The sequence below is a fragment of the Pseudophryne corroboree genome, chromosome 6 (genome assembly GCF_028390025.1).
Source record: "Pseudophryne corroboree isolate aPseCor3 chromosome 6, aPseCor3.hap2, whole genome shotgun sequence".
Taxonomy (NCBI): domain Eukaryota; kingdom Metazoa; phylum Chordata; class Amphibia; order Anura; family Myobatrachidae; genus Pseudophryne; species Pseudophryne corroboree.
The window spans coordinates 385124802-385142917 of record NC_086449.1 but is presented as its reverse complement, the minus strand read 5'-3'; positions in this window follow the sequence as shown (position 1 = coordinate 385142917).

Here is an 18116-nt window from a genome sequence, read left to right as displayed (position 1 = left end):
TGCCGGGTATTGTGCGGAGGAGCACGATCACGCTGTGCTCTGCATGCAACCGGAAGCGGAAGTCGGAGAAGCATTATTTATGTATCTGGGACTTCTGGGGGCATTATATGTGTATTTGGCACTGCTGAGGGGCACTATTTGTGTATCTGGCACTGCTGGGGGCACTATTTGTGTATATGGCACTGCTGGGCGGCATTATTTGTGTATCCAGCACTGCTGAGGGGCATTATTTGTGTATCTGGCACTGCTGAGGGGCATTATTTGTGTACCTGGCACTGCTGAGGGGCACTATTTGTGTATCTGGCACTGCTGGGTGGCATTATTTGTGTATCTAGCACTGCTGAGGGACATTATTTGTGTATTTGGCACTACTGGGGGGGCATTATTTGTGTATCTGGCACTGCTGGGGGGGGCATTATTTGTGTATCTGGCACTGCGGGGGGGCATTATTTGTGTATCTGGCACTGCTGAGGGGCATTATTTGTGTATCTAGCACTGCGGGGGGGGCATTATTTGTGTATCTGGCACTGCGGGGGGCATTATTTGTGTATCTGGCACTGCTGAGGGGCACTATTTGTGTATCTGGCACTGCTGGGCGGCATTATTTGTGTATCTAGCACTGCTGAGGGACATTATTTGTGTATTTGGCACTACTGGGGGGGCATTATTTGTGTATCTGGCACTGCTGGGGGGCATTATTTGTGTATCTGGCACTGCTGGGGGGGCATTATTTGTGTATTTGGCACTGCTGGGGGGCATTATTTGTGTATCTGGCACTGCTGGGGGGCATTATTTGTGTATCTGACACTGCTGGGGGGCATTATTTGTGTATTTGGCACTGCTGGGGGGCATTGTTTGTGTATCTGGCACTGCTGGGGGGCATTATATGTGTATCTGGCACTGCTGGGGGGGCATTACTGTTGTGAGGACACCCACTTTTCTGAGGCCACATCCACTTCCCGAGGCCACACCTACTTTCACAGGAATGTGTGCGCATTAGGAGGAGGGGGTAGCCCTTCCAGAGGTTTTATTTTCCGAAAATAGCTCAGACACCAATTGAGGTTGGAGACCACTGGTTTAGGGTTTTTTCAGTTTATTCACTGTTATTATTTTAGAGTAATGATATTCCACACACAATTCTTAGTAAATTTCTGTGTTGTCCTGTTGAAAGTACTTGTGAGTTGGCTTGATAGGTTATTGGTAATACATTACTAATTTGCAAAACATTTTTTAACAAAAATAACTGCTCTGCTGCTTAGTTTAGCCAGCTAGCCCTTGGCCTCTGTTGTTGAACAATACTGTGAGCTTTGAGGTGGTCAAAACTTACTGGAAATTAGTAGAAATGAATGTTATTGAGGTAATAACACTATGGGGGAAAAACAGGCCCAAATTATGTTATTTTAACTGTTTTTATGATTTTTTTTAAAATAATACAGATCCAAAACCCACAAAGGCGGTGTTGAAAAAACCAAATACAGATCCATAACAGGAAGGAAATACAAATCTAAAACCAAAACCCATATTGGGGGCTAGCACACATCCCTAGCAGTAACCTAAGTGACCACGGGTGCTAAACAGGAGGCGGCCCGATTCATGAAACCGATACTGTGCGGTATAATTTGTAAGGGGCATTAATGTTTGGGGCATATAAAGGTGTCTAAAGCATAACTGTGGGCCATAATAAGGTGTCACACATTACTGTGTATGGCATAATGTGCTGCAGTGGGCATTACTGTGTGGAGCATAATATAGTGCAAGGGGAATTACTGTGTATGCTTAATATGGTGCAGGGGGCATTTCTGTGTGTGGCATAATATGATGCAAGATGTATTAGTGTGTATGGCTTAATATGGTGTTGTGGGCATTACCATGTTGGGCATAATATGGTCTGTATTGTGCATAATATGGTGTAAGGGGCATTACACTGTGATGAATATTGTGTAAAGGGCATTAAGGTGAATGGCATAGTGCATTAGGAGTATTATGGTGTATTACATAATGTGTAAGGGGAATTACTATAAGGAGGAAAAATGACAAATAATGTAAGAGGAATGAATCAGGGGAAAAAACATCTGTCCTGTGGTGGTTAATGTCTGGGGGTGCAGGGTGCAAAACTTGAGTGTAAGGTAGTCATTTCCAGCAAGAACACATCCCTTGCAGTGAGGCAACACACCCTTTTTCTACGGCAAGTGCAAATATTTCATTTTTAATATGTCCATGCGTTTTTTTACTGTTCGCACTGGGAGCCAAATTGTCTAGAAACAACCCTGACTCTGTGCTCCCTACAGTGTGGCAGTTCTATGGCAATGATGAGTGTTTTTATCAGGATGAAAATGCCACCTGTCATGTTTTGAGGACGATGCTGGACTGGTATACCAAAAATTCGGTAGCACGAATGGACTGGCCAGCTCAAAGTGCAAATCTTCACCCCACTGAGAAACCCTGGGCTGAATTGGAGTGGCAGGAGCATTCTAGGCCAACTCTACCTTCTTCAGTGTCACATTTGGGTAATGTACTTAAGGTGGAATGGCAAAACATACCACCTGCTGTTGTCCAGGAACTTGTGAATAGTGTGCCAAGAAGGGTGTCTTCAGTAATCACAGCTTGTGGTGGACCTACAAAGTTCTGATGTCAATAAAATCTCAATTTATTTGCTGCCAGTGTCCAATCACTTTTGTCCACACAGAATATATATATATATATATATATATATATATATATATGTGCAGTCAGGTGCAGTTATTAAAATAAATAACAACTTAGCTTCAATATTTCCAGACTGATGACATTTAGAAGCCAAAAACATTTATTCTAACAACCAATTTGCCAATCAATTGGTTGTATACAAAAGGTATATTGATGATATCCTCATCATTTGGGATGGAACAGAATCATCCTTATTCGACTTCTTTCAAAATATTTCCTCAAACCAGTTTAATTTGAAATTTACTGAGAGGCACGACAAAGACAAGACTGAGTTCCAGGACCTTGTACTTTCATCTAAAGAATCCAAGATCACCACCTGCAACTTTGTTAAAAAGGTCGATACAAACAGTTATTTACATTATAGGAGCTGTCATCAAAAGAACTGGAAGACCAATATTCCCTATTCACAATTTCATCGCGTACAAAGAAATTGCAGTTTAAAGGAAGACCAGGATCATCAACTTCAAATGTATGCAGAAAGATTCAAAGAAAGGGATTACCCTGAAGATGTCATCTCAAAAGCACTCGACAAAATCAACATGAATCCTCCACAAAACGATCAAGGAGCCTTGAACCAGTGTCAATCACGTTACACAACCCCTTTCATCACGACATACAGTTGCCATGAAGCCAACATCAGGAAATCCTTAAGTAAGCACTGGAACATCCTTATGATGGATCCAATACTCAAAGACATCTTACCCCCTAAACCACAGATTGTTTTCAGAAAGACCAGTAATCTTAAAGACATCCTAGCACCTAGCCTATTAAAATCTGAATCATCCACCTCAACAAAGAAATGCCAGGGAAGTTACAAATGTGGGAGTTACACTTGCTGCAAACTTGTCCATAGGAACCGGAAGACATTTTTCAACAATGATAATTCGTGTGAATACACTATCAATCAATTCATTAATTGCAACTCAACTACGGTTGTATACCTTCTAGAATGTACTTGTGGTCTTAAGTACGTCGGAAAAACGAAGAGATGCTTAAAATTGCGTATTCAAGAGCATGTAAGAAATATTAAGAATAAAATTCAGACACATGCAATATATAGACATTTTCAGGAAAAACATAATTTCAACCCCAAGGACCTCACTTTCAAGGGCATAGAAGTTGTCAGTCTTGGAGAACGTGGGGGAGATATCCTGAACAAACTATCCAAGCATGAAATGTTCTGGATTTTTGAACTAAGAACCATGGCCCCCCTAGGATTTAATGAAGGATTTGAAATTGCACCTTTCTATAAACTTCATATAAATCACCTCCACTTCAACCACTTTTATAAAATGTTTTCCTTCACCATGCATGATCACCATTCTGCATGTCTACAATTTATTATATATTTTGATGTAAATTATGTCTTCACATAATGCACTTATCTACATATTTAATATTTTATATATATTTTATGATTTTTTTTTATATATATATATTTTTTAACGGCTGTGCATTGCAGGATCCGGCTATTCATCATTTATGTAATGAAAATTGGGACTAAAATTAAGATGACTGGGAATTACATACTACCAGAAATTATTGATCCAGTGTTGTTAGACTGTTTTAAAAATGAAATATGAAAATGACTATGCGCCTCAATATGCGGTCCATCTGCGGCTACAGACATCCGGATATGACGTCATCGCAAAAAACTACCACAGTCTAAATGGACTTTTCTATTTATTAATTACAATCTCTATTAGAATTGACTATTCTGCCTGGATTAATATGTCCACTACCATATCGTTCTTTTTAATGTTCTCTATATCCCTCTTTTCCACATCACAGTCACTATTATCACCCCCGGATGGAAGTGACGCGGGTGCGTCTCAAACCTAAGGCGGAAGTGATGTTTGCGTTCCACCGCCGCTCTACACATCGTTTTCACTACACATTGTTCTTACCCCCACACTTTGTGTGTCTCTCATGTCAGTTCTGTCTGAAGATTTCTATGTATACCAACACAGACAACATAAACTTTGTTATTAACAGTTTCAGTTAGTTCCACATGCCTGGCGGAAGTGACGCAATTTTGCGTTCCAAAGCCATCGCGGGCGGAAATGACGCGTTTTTGCGTTCCACCGCAGTTTTTTTTACCTTCTTCACCTTCTGCTCCTTCTATTCTTTATTTTTCATTTGTATATAACTAATATCTGCTTCTGATACCTAACACCTGTGCTTTCACTATAATCACCTAATGTTTTAAACACTGGTTTTGTTTTTTTTGCATAGGAAGTGATGTCACACCCACATGTCCAACATGTGACCTCTCATTATCACTATAAATATCCTGTTTGTGCCCATAATGATTATCCCCTTGATGAAGTCCACATAATACGACGAAACGCGTTGGGACAGGGAGCTGCTATTTACCCTTTTGGACTCCCCATATGCGGACAGATAAGCTATTTTTATTATTCAATCCTGTACGTGTGCTACCTGCATTTATGGACAGATGAACTGCCTATTTGTTTTAATTGTCTTGTACGTTTGCTACCTCTTAGTGTGGCAGGACTGTGCCTATTAAATTGTTGTTTTTATTATCACATTTGCTTAAACATTGATTGGAATGAGCCACATTCCTAGCTTTTTAACTGTTGTAAAAACACCGTCTTTTATAGCTTTCATCTTCTATATGTATATATATATATATTTTTAGTATCATCAGTTTCATTTTATATTTTGGAATTAGCCACATTCCTAATTCTTAGAACCACTGTAAAAATCATTGTGTTTTAAAACAGTACACACTATGTCGATTTTATTTTCTCTTTACATGTTCGGCTTCTAAATGTCTAAGCTAAGTTGTTATTTATTTTAATAACTGCACCTAACTGCACAGGTTTTTATTCACCGACACTATTAGGCACTTTTATCTACTTCATTTGTTCACTTTTATCCACATACTGCCACTCATTTATAGATGAGGTGTGTTGTGTAAAAGGAAAAGGGAAAAAAATCTCTTTCCTACCCAGGTTGTTCTAATAGATATACCTAGGCGCTGTTCTTCACTGTTTTCATATTTATATATATATATATATATATATATATATAGAATCAGGGCTAGGAAGCACAATATGCACTTGGGTCAAGAACTGGTTAGATAATAGGAAGCAGCGCGTTGTGGTTAATGGATCTTTTTCAACTTGGACTGAAGTGCTAAGTGGTGTGCCGCAAGGCTCAGTATTAGGACCGCTATTGTTCAATATTTTCATTAACGACCTAACAGAAGGTCTAGAGAGCATGGTGTCAATTTTTGCAGATGATACCAAATTGTGTAAGGCTATAAATACAGAGGAGGATGCCGAGTCTCTTCAGAACGACTTAGTTAAATTAGAAGCATGGGCAGCCAAATGGAGAATGCGCTTCAACACAGACAAGTGTAAGGTAATGCACTGTGGTAACAAGAACAAAAATTACACCTACCTACTAAATGGGGTAAAATTAGGGGATTCTGTACTGGAAAAGGACTTAGGTGTCCTCATAGATAGCAAGCTAAGCAGTAGTACCCAAGGTAGGACTGCAGCAAAGAAGGCTAATAAGATATTAGCATGCATAAAACGGGGTATTGATGCTAGGGACGAGAGTATTATACTCCCGTTATATAAATCACTAGTGAGGCCACACCTTGAATACTGTGTACAATTCTGGGCACCGTACTACAAAAAGGATATCCTGGAGCTTGAAAAGGTACAGAGGAGGGCGACCAAACTAATTAAGGGCATGGAGACGATGGAATACAAGGAAAGGCTTGAAAGAATAGGCATGTTTACATTGGAAAAGCGGAGACTAAGAGGGGATATGATCAACATCTACAAATATATAAGGGGACAATACACAGAGCTTGCGCGGAACCTGTTTTTGGTTAGATCAACACAGAGGACTCGTGGACACTCGCTCAGGTTAGAGGAGAGGAGATTCCGGACAATACGGCGTAAAGGCTTTTTCACAGTAAGGACAATACGTGTTTGGAATTCCCTGCCCGAGGGAGTTGTAATGGTGGAATCTGTCAACACCTTTAAGAATGGGTTAGATAAATTCCTATTGGATAAGGATATCCAGGGGTATGGTGCATAGTCATGCATTATAGTTACTATAAATAGGGATAAAATGCAATGGCTGACAGCAGCATCAGTCAGAAATTTTAGTCAAATCATCATGCATAGGACACCACAAATAGGTTGAACTCGATGGACAATTGTCTTTTTTCAACCTCAGATACTATGTATGTTACTATGTGTATATATATATATATATATATATATATATATATAACATTGAGTATGGGATGCCGGTGGGTGGGATCCTGACGGTCAGCATACCGACACCGGGATCCCAGCCATTCGAATGCCGGCAGCTGAGCGAGTGCTAACAAGCCCATTGTGGGCTAGTTTGCTCGCTGTCCTCGCCACAGGTTCTATTCCCACTCTTTGGGTGTCGTTGACACCCATGAGTGGGAATGGCCCCTGTTAGCCGGGATTCTGGCTGTTGGCATTGTCAGCTGTCTGGATTCTAGCATCTGTATCCTGACCACCAGGATCCCAACTGCTGGCAATGTAACTGTAGTGATTAGTTTGTTAAACTGTGCATGTCCTGTTTAATATATACAACATAAAAGTGGATGGGAAGCACCCACCCTTATTCCATCTTGAACATCTTTTCTTTGCATTATGCGCTGTTTGGAGCATTTCTGACTGTCTTTTGGGTAGAGATGTGCACCAGACATTTTTCGGGTTTTGTGGTTTGGTTTTGGATTCGGTTCCGCGGCCGTGTTTTGGATTCGGACGCATTTTGGCAAAACCTCCCTGAAAATTTTTTGTTGCATTCGGGTGTGTTTTGGATTTGGGTGTTTTTTTTACAAAAAACTCTCAAAAACAGCTTAAATCATAGAATTTGGGGGTAATTTTGATCCCAAAGTATTATTAACCTCAATAACCACAATTTCCACTCATTTCCAGTCTATTCTGAACACCTCACACCTCACAATATTATTTTTAGTCCTAAAATTTGCACCGAGGTCGCTGGATGGCTAAGCTAAGCGACACAAGTGGCCGACACAAACACCTGGCCCATCTAGGAGTGGCACTGCAGTGTCAGGCATGATGGCACTTCAAAAAAATAGTCCCCAAACAGCACATGATGCAAAGAAAAAAAGAGGCGCACCAAGGTCGCTGTGTGACTAAGCTAAGCGACACAAGTGGCCGACACAAAGACCTGGCCCATCTAGGAGTGGCACTGCAGTGTCAGGCAGGATGGCACTTCAAAAAATTGTCCCCAAACACCACATGATGCAAAGAAAAATAAAAGAAAAAAGAGGTGCAAGATGGAATTGTCCTTGGGCCCTCCCACCCACCCTTATGTTGTATAAACAGGACATGCACACTTTAACGAACCCATCATTTCAGTGACAGGGTCTGCCACACGACTGTGACTGAAATGACTGGTTGGTTTGGGCCCCCACCAAAAAAAGAAGCAATCAATCTCTCCTTGCACAAACTGGCTCTACAGAGGCAAGATGTCCACCTCATCATCATCCTCCGATTCCTCACCCCTTTCACTGTGTACATCCCCCTCCTCACAGATTATTAATTCGTCCCCGCTGGAATCCACCATCTCAGGTCCCTGTGTACTTTGTGGAGGCAATTGCTGCTGGTGAATTTCTCCACGGAGGAATTGATTATAATTAATTTTGATGAACATCATCTTCTCCACATTTTCTGGAAGTAACCTTGTACGCCGATTGCTGACAAGGTGAGCGGCTGCACTAAACACTCTTTCGGAGTACACACTGGAGGGAGGGCAACTTAGGTAGAATAAAGCCAGTTTGTGCAAGGGCCTCCAAATTGCCTCTTTTTCCTGCCAGTATACGTACGGACTGTCTGACGTGCCTACTTGGATGCGGTCACTCATATAATCCTCCACCATTCTTTCAATGGTGAGAGAATCACATGAAGTGACAGTAGACGACATGTCAGTAATCGTTGGCAGGTCCTTCAGTCCGGACCAGATGTCAGCACTCGCTCCAGACTGCCCTGCATCACCGCCAGCGGGTGGGCTCAGAATTCTTAGCCTTTTCCTCGCACCCCCAGTTGCGGGAGAATGTGAAGGAGGAGATGTTGACGGGTCACGTTCCGCTTGACTTGACAATTTTCTCACCAGCAGGTCTTTGAACCTCTGCAGACTTGTGTCTGCCGGAAAGAGAGATACAACGTAGGTTTTAAATCTAGGATCGAGCACGGTGGCCAAAATGTAGTGCTCTGATTTCAACAGATTGACCACCCGTGAATCCTGGTTAAGCGAATTAAGGGCTCCATCCACAAGTCCCACATGCCTAGCGGAATCGCTCTGTTTTAGCTCCTCCTTCAATGTCTCCAGCTTCTTCTGCAAAAGCCTGATGAGGGGAATGACCTGACTCAGGCTGGCAGTGTCTGAACTCACTTCACGTGTGGCAAGTTCAAAGGGTTGCAGAACCTTGCACAACGTTGAAATCATTCTCCACTGCGCTTGAGTCAGGTGCATTCCCCCTCCTTTCCTATATCGTGGCCAGATGTATAGGCTTGAATGGCCTTTTGCTGCTCCTCCATCCTCTGAAGCATATAGAGGGTTGAATTCCACCTCGTTACCACCTCTTGCTTCAGATGATGGCAGGGCAGGTTCAGGAATGTTTGGTGGTGCTCCAGTCTTTGGCAAAGCGGTGGCTGAATGCCGAAAGTGGCCCGCAATTCTTCGGGCCACCGACAGCATCTCTTGCACGCCCCTGTCGTTTTTTAAATAATTCTGCACCACCAAATTCAATGTATGTGCAAAACATGGGATGTGCTGGAATTTGCCCAGATGTAATGCATGCACAATATTGCTGGCGTTGTCCGATGTCACAAATCCCCAGGAGAGTCCAATTGGGGTAAGCCATTCTGCGATGATCTTCCTCAGTTTCCATAAGAGGTTGTCAGCTGTGTGCCTCTTATGGAAAGCGGTGATACAAAGCGTAGCCTGCCTAGGAACGAGTTGGCGTTTGCGAGATGCTGCTACTGGTGCCGCCGCTGCTGTTCTTGCTGCGGGAGGCAATACATCTACCCAGTGGGCTGTCACAGTCATATAGTCCTGAGTCTGCCCTGCTCCACTTGTCCACATGTCCGTGGTTAAGTGGACATTGGGTACAACTGCATTTTTTAGGACACTGGTGAGTCTTTTTCTGAGGTCTGTGTACATTTTCGGTATCGCCTGCCTAGAGAAATGGAACCTAGATGGTATTTGGTACCGGGGACACAGTACCTCAATCAAGTCTCTAGTTGCCTCTGAATTAACGGTGGATACCGGAACCACGTTTCTCACCGCCCAGGCTGCCAAGGCCTGAGTTATCTGCTTTGCAGCAGGATGACTGCTGTGATATTTCATCTTCCTCGCAAAGGACTGTTGGACAGTCAATTGCTTACTGGAAGTAGTACAAGTGGTCTTCCGACTTCCCCTCTGGGATGAAAATCGTCTCCCAGCAGCTACAACAGCAGCGCCAGCAGCAGTAGGCATTACACTCAAGGATGCATCGGAGGAATCCCAGGCAGGAGAGGACTCGTCAGACTTGCCAGTGACATGGCCTGCAGGACTTATTGGCTTTCCTGGGTAAGGAGGAAATTGACACTGAGGGAGTTGGTGGTGTGGTTTGCAGGAGCTTGGTTACAAGAGGAAGGGATTTAGTGGTCAGTGGACTGCTTCCGCTGTCACCCAAAGTTTTTGAACTTGTCACTGACTTATGATGAATGCGCTGCAGGTGACGTATAAGGGAGGATGTTCCGAGGTGGTTAATGTCCTTACCCCTACTTATTACAGCTTGACAAAGGCAACACACGGCTTGACACCTGTGGTCCGCATTTGTGTTGAAATAATTCCACACCGAAGAGCTGATTTTTTTTGTATTTTGACCAGGCATGTCAATGGCCATATTCATCCCACGGACAACAGGTGTCTCCCCGGGTGCCTGACTTAAACAAACCACCTCACCATCAGAATCCTCCTTGTCAATTTCCTCCCCAGCGCCAGCAACACCCATATCCTCATCCTGGTGTACTTCAACAGTGACATCTTCAATTTGACTATCAGGAACTGGACTGCGGGTGCTCCTTCCAGCACTTGCAGGGGGCGTGCAAATGGTGGAAGGCGCAAGCTCTTCCCGTCCAGTGTTGGGAAGGTCAGGCATCGCAACCGACACAATTGGACTCTCCTTGGGGATTTGTGATTTAGAAGAACGCACAGTTCTTTGCTGTGCTTTTGCCAGCTTAAGTCTTTTCATTTTTCTAGCGAGAGGATGAGTGCTTCCATCCTCATGTGAAGCTGAACCACTAGCCATGAACATAGGCCAGGGACTCAGCCGTTCCTTGCCACTCCGTGTCGTAAATGGCATATTGGCAAGTTTACGCTTCTCCTCAGACGCTTTTAATTTTGATTTTTGGGTCATTTTAGTGAACTTTTGTTTTTTGGATTTTACATGCTCTCTACTATGACATTGGGCATCGGCCTTGGCAGACGACGTTGATGGCATTTCATCGTCTCGGCCATGACTAGTGGCAGCAGCTTCAGCACGAGGTGGAAGTGGATCTTGATCTTTCCCTATTTTAACCTCCACATTTTTGTTCTCCATATTTTAATGTGTGGAATTATATGCCAGTATCAATAGCAATGGCCTACTACTATATATACTGCGCACAACTAAAATGCACCACAGGTATAGAATGTAGATGGATAGTATACTTAATGACAACACAGAGGTAGGTACAGCAGTGGCCTTCCGTACCGTACTGCTATATATAGTATACTGGTGGTCACTGTGTCAGCAAACTGCAAAACTAAAATGCACCACTGGTATAGAATGTAGATGGATAGTATACTTAATGACGACACAGAGGTAGGTACAGCAGTGGCCTTCAGTACCGTACTGCTATATATAGTATACTGGTCGTCACTGTGTCAGCAAACTGCAAAACTAAAATGCACCACAGGTATAGAATGTAGATGGATAGTATACTTAATGACGACACAGAGGTAGGTACAGCAGTGGCCTTCCGTACCGCACTGCTATATATAGTATACTGGTGGTCACTGTGTCTGCAAACTGCAAAACTAAAATGCACTACAGGTATAGAATGTAGATGGATAGTATACTTAATGACGACACAGAGGTAGGTACAGCAGTGGCCTTCAGTACTGTACTGCTACATATAGTATACTGGTGGTCACTATGTCAGCAAACTGCAAAACTAAAATGCACCACAGGTATAGAATGTAGATGGATAGTATACTTAATGACGACACAGAGGTAGGTACAGCAGTGGCCTTCTATACCGTACTGCTATATATAGTATACTGGTGGTCACTGTGTCAGCAAACTGCAAAACTAAAATGCACCACAGGTGTAGAATGTAGATGGATAGTATACTTAATGACGACACAGAGGTAGGTACAGCAGTGGCCTTCCGTACCGTACTGCTATATATAGTATACTGGTGTTCACTGTGTCAGCAAAACTCTGCACTGTACTCCTCCTATATAATATTATACTGGTGGTCCCGACTCCCCAGTCCCTACAATAAAGCAGCACACTGAGCACAGATATGGGGTGTTTTTCAGGCAGACAACGTATAATGGTGGTCACTGTCAACAAAACTCTGCACTGTACTCCTCCTATATAATATTAATTATACTGGTGGTCCCCAGTCCCCACATTAAAATAAAGCAGCACACTGAGCACAGATATGGAGTGTTTATCAGGCAGACAACGTATACTGGTGGTCACTGTCAGCAAAACTCTGCACTGTACTCCTGCTATATAATACAGCTGCTCCCCAGTCCCCACAATTAAGCAGTGTGAGCACAGATATATATGCAGCACACTGAGCACAGATATGGAGCGTTTTTTTCAGGCAGAGAACGGATAACTGGTGGTCACTGATCAGCAAAACTCTGCACTGTACTCCTCCTATATTATACAGCTGCTCCCCAGTCCTCCACACAATGAATTAAGCAATAATGCACAATCAAATTCAACAATAACGGAGAGGACGCCAGCCACGTCCTCTCCCTAACATTTGCAATGCACGAGTGAAAATGGCGGCGACGCGCGGCTGCTTATATAGAATCCGAATCTCGCGAGAATCCGACAGCGGGATGATGACGTTCGGGCGCGCTCGGGTTACCCGAGACATACGGGAGAATCCGAGTATGGCTCGGACCCGTGTAAAAAGGGTGAAGTTCAGGGGGGTTCGATTTCCGAGGAACCGAACCCGCTCATCACTATTCTTTATATGACTAAGAGTTAGGGATTTCTTTGCTAGTATCATTGATCATTACTTATTGTTATTTCAATTTTATATGTATTATTTTTGGATTGTCTCCGTAAAATGTGTGTCAGTAGAAGGACTCCAGTGGAAGCTTTAATTCTATATAGGGATCTAAAAATAAGGTAAAATTATCTAAATTAAATGGAAACAAAATGTATATAAAAAAAATAAAAAATGATATATATATATATATATACATTAATATACACCAATAATTATATAAATACAGGGATAAAATATCATTAAAAAGTGGACACCGATGTAGAATAATATAACAAGATTTTTAATATACCATACACTTACAAGATTTATAATATATCATAAGAGATTTTTATTATTTTAATGTTGCCAAAACTAGATCACATATAGGTGGTGTTAATATAGAATGTGGTGTCAATAAATTTATTATAGCAAGTAAGATCGTGGTCTCCCAATGTAAGAATTACAGTCATCTCTGAGTATCCATGCTCCACGTGATCGTGATGAGCCCCACGTGACCGCAGTTAATATAGAATTAGCCCCACGTGACCGCAGTGAATATAAAATGTGGTGTCAATAAATGTGGAAGTTTATATTTATTTTATTTATTATAACTAGTAAGATCGTGGTCTCCCAATGTAAGAATTACAGCCGTCTCTGAGTATTTATGTTCCACGTGACAGCGATTAGCCTCATGTGACCGCAGTCACAACAATAATGACGTAGCACATAACGCTAACGAGGGCTGAGACGCAATCAGGAAGTGAAACCGCTCTAGGTAGCGCACAGTGAAAATGAGGACTGAGATGAATTCAGGAAGTAAAGTCGCTCTAGGCAGTGCAGAGTGACGGGATATGCACGATGACGTCGCGCCCGTCACAATGTGGCTTGGAAGACATACAGGAAGCGGTTCTCTGCTCCTTAATTAAAAAAAATTAAAACTTTTTAGTTGATGAAGCTGGTGATTTAAGTTTTTTCCAGTTTGCAAATACCATCTATGCAATATTAATAGTTACTAAAGTGGTAGTACAACAATAAGGGATTTCAAACATGGGTTTAAACCTTGAAAAATCATATATACTAATTACATCAATTAAGCAATTAATAAAATTAGACAGGAAGTGAGGTAATCGACTGTGGAGCTTAATAGAGAGCCTGTGAGCTTAGCATTCATTCCACATTTGGATTCCCATGCATACAGACATACAGGATTGCTGCTGGTAAGGTATAATAGAAATGTATTTTACTCTACTGAGGTCAAAATTAGAACATGAAGTAATATACTGTTGTCTCTATTAGGAGCAATAAAGGGGGCTTGATAGCAGTCAAAAGCCTTTATTTGGATGCTGATACTAATATAAGCAATCAGTGAGTATTCTTTACTTTTGACCTTACTTTTGAAAGTTTAAACTGATTAAATTAAATTAATATAATTAAACGTATCCTTTTAGGATTGTTTTAATTAGAGAATCCTGTTAAATCCTGTTAAATCTGTCAAACTGTGGAAACCAATCGAGACTATCTTATTTATTATTATTATTATTATTATTATTATTATCCTTTATTTATATGGTGACACAAGGGTTCCGCAGTGCCTAATTACAGAGTACATATGCACATAATCAAAACAGGAAAACAGTGACTTACAGTTGAAGACAATATAGGACAAGTACAGGGTAACTAAGCATAACTACACCAGTAAACATAGAGATAAGTTCCAGGTGGCCAAAAAACTGCAGGATCTGGGCAGTTGAGGATTATTAAAGTAAGAAAAGTATAAGCACATGAGAGAAGAGGGCCCTACTCATGAGAGCTTACATTCTAAGGGGAGGGGTAGACAGACAGGGGGTGACACAGATGGGGAACATAGAGAGCGTGGAACAGAGGGTTAGGATGAGATTTGGCTAGGTTTGGTAAAGAAATGGGTCTTAAGAGCCCGTTTGAAGTTTTGTAAAGAGGTGGGGAGTCTGAGGGGGAGAGGTAAAGAATTTCAGAGAAAGGGAGCAGCACGTGAAAAATCTTGGAGATAGGAGTGGGAGGAAGTAATCAGAAGACAGAGATCTTACCAGAACTCTGAATTTTTTAAGTCTAATCCAGATTTACTTCCAGTAAGTATTTATAACTAAAGAAGGATAAATTTGTTAAAACTCTATTAGACACAACAAACTAAATTAGATCTACTTCAAATAGGTACAATAATTGGTTTGATCTGTGATCGAGTTTGATCGAGTCACCATTTAAGAAGGGAACACCATCTTAAACCTTGAGAGTATTTTCAATAGGAAAACCAATGTTGTTCAAAAGTAAGTACTATTTATATCATTCAATTAATTTACTATGGAGTCGTTCAGCAGACAACCATTATTTCAGTATATGTTATAAGTTCCTACTGACGCTATAACTCAGTGTAATATAAATAATTGCTCAAAGGAGAAAATGTGAAAGTAGTCATTTATGACATGGGTTAAGAATTTATTGAGATATATACAAATAATTTGTTCTTCTTGAAAACTAGATAATAGATATACTTCAATTGTTATATTTGTGCATATTCCTCTCCTCATCATTATTTTTATTTATTTTATTTTTTCTTGTTTACACCCTAAAGAACACCTCTGAAGAAGTTGCTATAAGATGAAACGCGTTGGGTGAAAGCTTTATTATCTTTATTTTTAACGTACAAATTGAACAAACCATTGTTTATCCAATGACCAACATTGCTTTGTGAAAAAAATCTTTTTGATTACAAATGTAATATTGGACTATGCTGTATTAATAATAAAAAGATATGTGTTTTTAACATATGGGTGTTTAAATGTGTGAGGTACATTTAAGTTCATCCTCTCTTTATATATACATTCAGAAAATCATTGATAGACAAATATTTGTTTAATTTGTAAAATTAGAGTGCTCCACAGGGATACGTTTTGTGTATCTATTTCTAAGTTGATCCTTGTAGACAAGGGATCCCTTCTCTGTGTTGAAGCCTTCTTAAAAAATAAAAAGTGGTGAATAAACTAACTGACACAAAATAAGTCACTCTAACGATCAGTAGTTTTGCAACAAGAGCGCATTAAGGAACTCCATTTATATATATATATATATTAGAGATGAGCGAGTTCGGTTCCCTGAGAACCGAACCCTACTGGACTTTACTACCCAAGCCTGGATCCAAGCCCAGCTCGGGTTTTCCCGCCTGACTTGGAAACCAGAATGTGGCAAAATGTCATCAATCCGCTGTCAGATTCTCGCAGGTTTTGGATTACATATAAGGATCCATGCGTCGCCGCCGCCATTTTCACACCGGCATTGGAGAGTGTTGCGAGAGGTCATGTCTCCATCCTCAGTGTCTGTGCGGGAGGGAAAGTGGGCTGGCAATTCCAGTGCTGCTAAGTCCAGTGTAGTGTCTTATGCTGCATCAGTCAGTGGTGGTATCCTCTGCTGCCATATGTCAGGTGTAGCTGTATAAGTCCAGTGCAATGGTGCTGTGTTGTTCTGCATCAGTACAGTAGTGGTGTCTTGTACTGCATCAGTCCAGTCACAGTGGTGATGTCCTCTGCTGCCAGTCCAGTGCAGTGGTGCTGTGTTGTGCTGCATCAGTCCAGTGGTGGTGTATTGTGCTGAATCAGTCCAATCACAGTGGTGGTGTCCTCTGCTGCCATATGTCCAGTGCTGCTGTATAAGTCCAGTCCATTGCAGTGGTGCTGTTTTGTCCTGCATCAGTCCAGTGGTGGTGTCTCTGTGCTGCTGTATAAGTCCAGTAATACTGCCGTATATGTCCAGTGGTACTGCCTTATATGTCCAGTGGTACTGCAGTATAAATCAAGTCCAGTGATATGGCCGTATATGTCCAGTGGCACTGCCATATAATTCCAGTGATACTGCAGTATATGTCCAGTGGTACTGCCATAAACATCCAGTGATACTGGAATATAAATCCAGTCCAGTGATACTGCCGTATATATGTCCAGTGATACTGCCGCATAATTCCAGTGATACTGCTGTATAAATCCAGTGGTACTGGTGTATAAATCCAGTCCAGTGATACTGCCGTATATGTCCAGTGGTACTGCCATATAAATCCAGTGATACTGCCATATATGTCCAGTGATACTGCAATATATGTCCAGTGGTACTGCTGTATATGTCCAGTGGTACTGCCATATAAGTCCAGTCCAGTGGTGCTGCCATATACGTTCAGTGGTGCTGTCCTGTGCTGTATATTATTTACTCCAAATAAAGGTGTTATTAATATTTAATACACATCATTTTTACAGGGTTTGCCCTGTGTGGTGTAGAGGTATGCTCTCCTATGCTGCATTTTATTATATAACTCCAGAAAAATAATGAAGAACAAAAATTTGGAGGATAAAATAAGGATAGATCAAGAACCACTTCCTGCTGCTGCTTCCGCTGCTGTTGTTGCTGCTTGGAGTCGATCGTCATCCCAGAGGGGAAGTCGGAAGACCACTTGTACTACTTCAACTAAGCAAATGACTGTACAATAGTCCTTTGCGAGGACGATGAAATATGACAGCAGTCATCCTGTTGCAAAGCGGATAACTGAGGCCTTGACAGCTATGTTGGTGTTAGACGTGCGTCCAGTATCCGCCATTAGTGCAGTGGGACTGCAGTGCCAACTCTAGATGGGCCAGGTGGTTGTGCCATACACTTGTGTCGCTTAGCTTAGTCATACCGCTACCTCATTGCACCTCTTTTACTTCTTTGCATGATGTGCTATTTGGGGACTATTTTTTTAAGTGCCATCCTGTCTGCCACTGCAGTGCCACTCCTAGATGGGCCAGGTGTTTGTGCCACACACTTGTGTCACTTAGCTTAGTCATACAGCCACTTTGGTGCAACCTATTGGCCTAAAAACAATATTGTGAGGTATGAGGTTCAGAATAGACTGAAATTGAGTTGAAATGAATGTTATTGAGCTTACTAATACCGTAAGATCAAAATTACCCCCTAATTCTGTGATTTTAGCTGTTTTTATGTTTTTTACAAAAATCATCCAGATCCAAAACCAAAACCCAAACACGAAAGGGTGGTTTTGGCAAAACCAATCCAGAACCAAAACACAAAGCACAAAAAGTG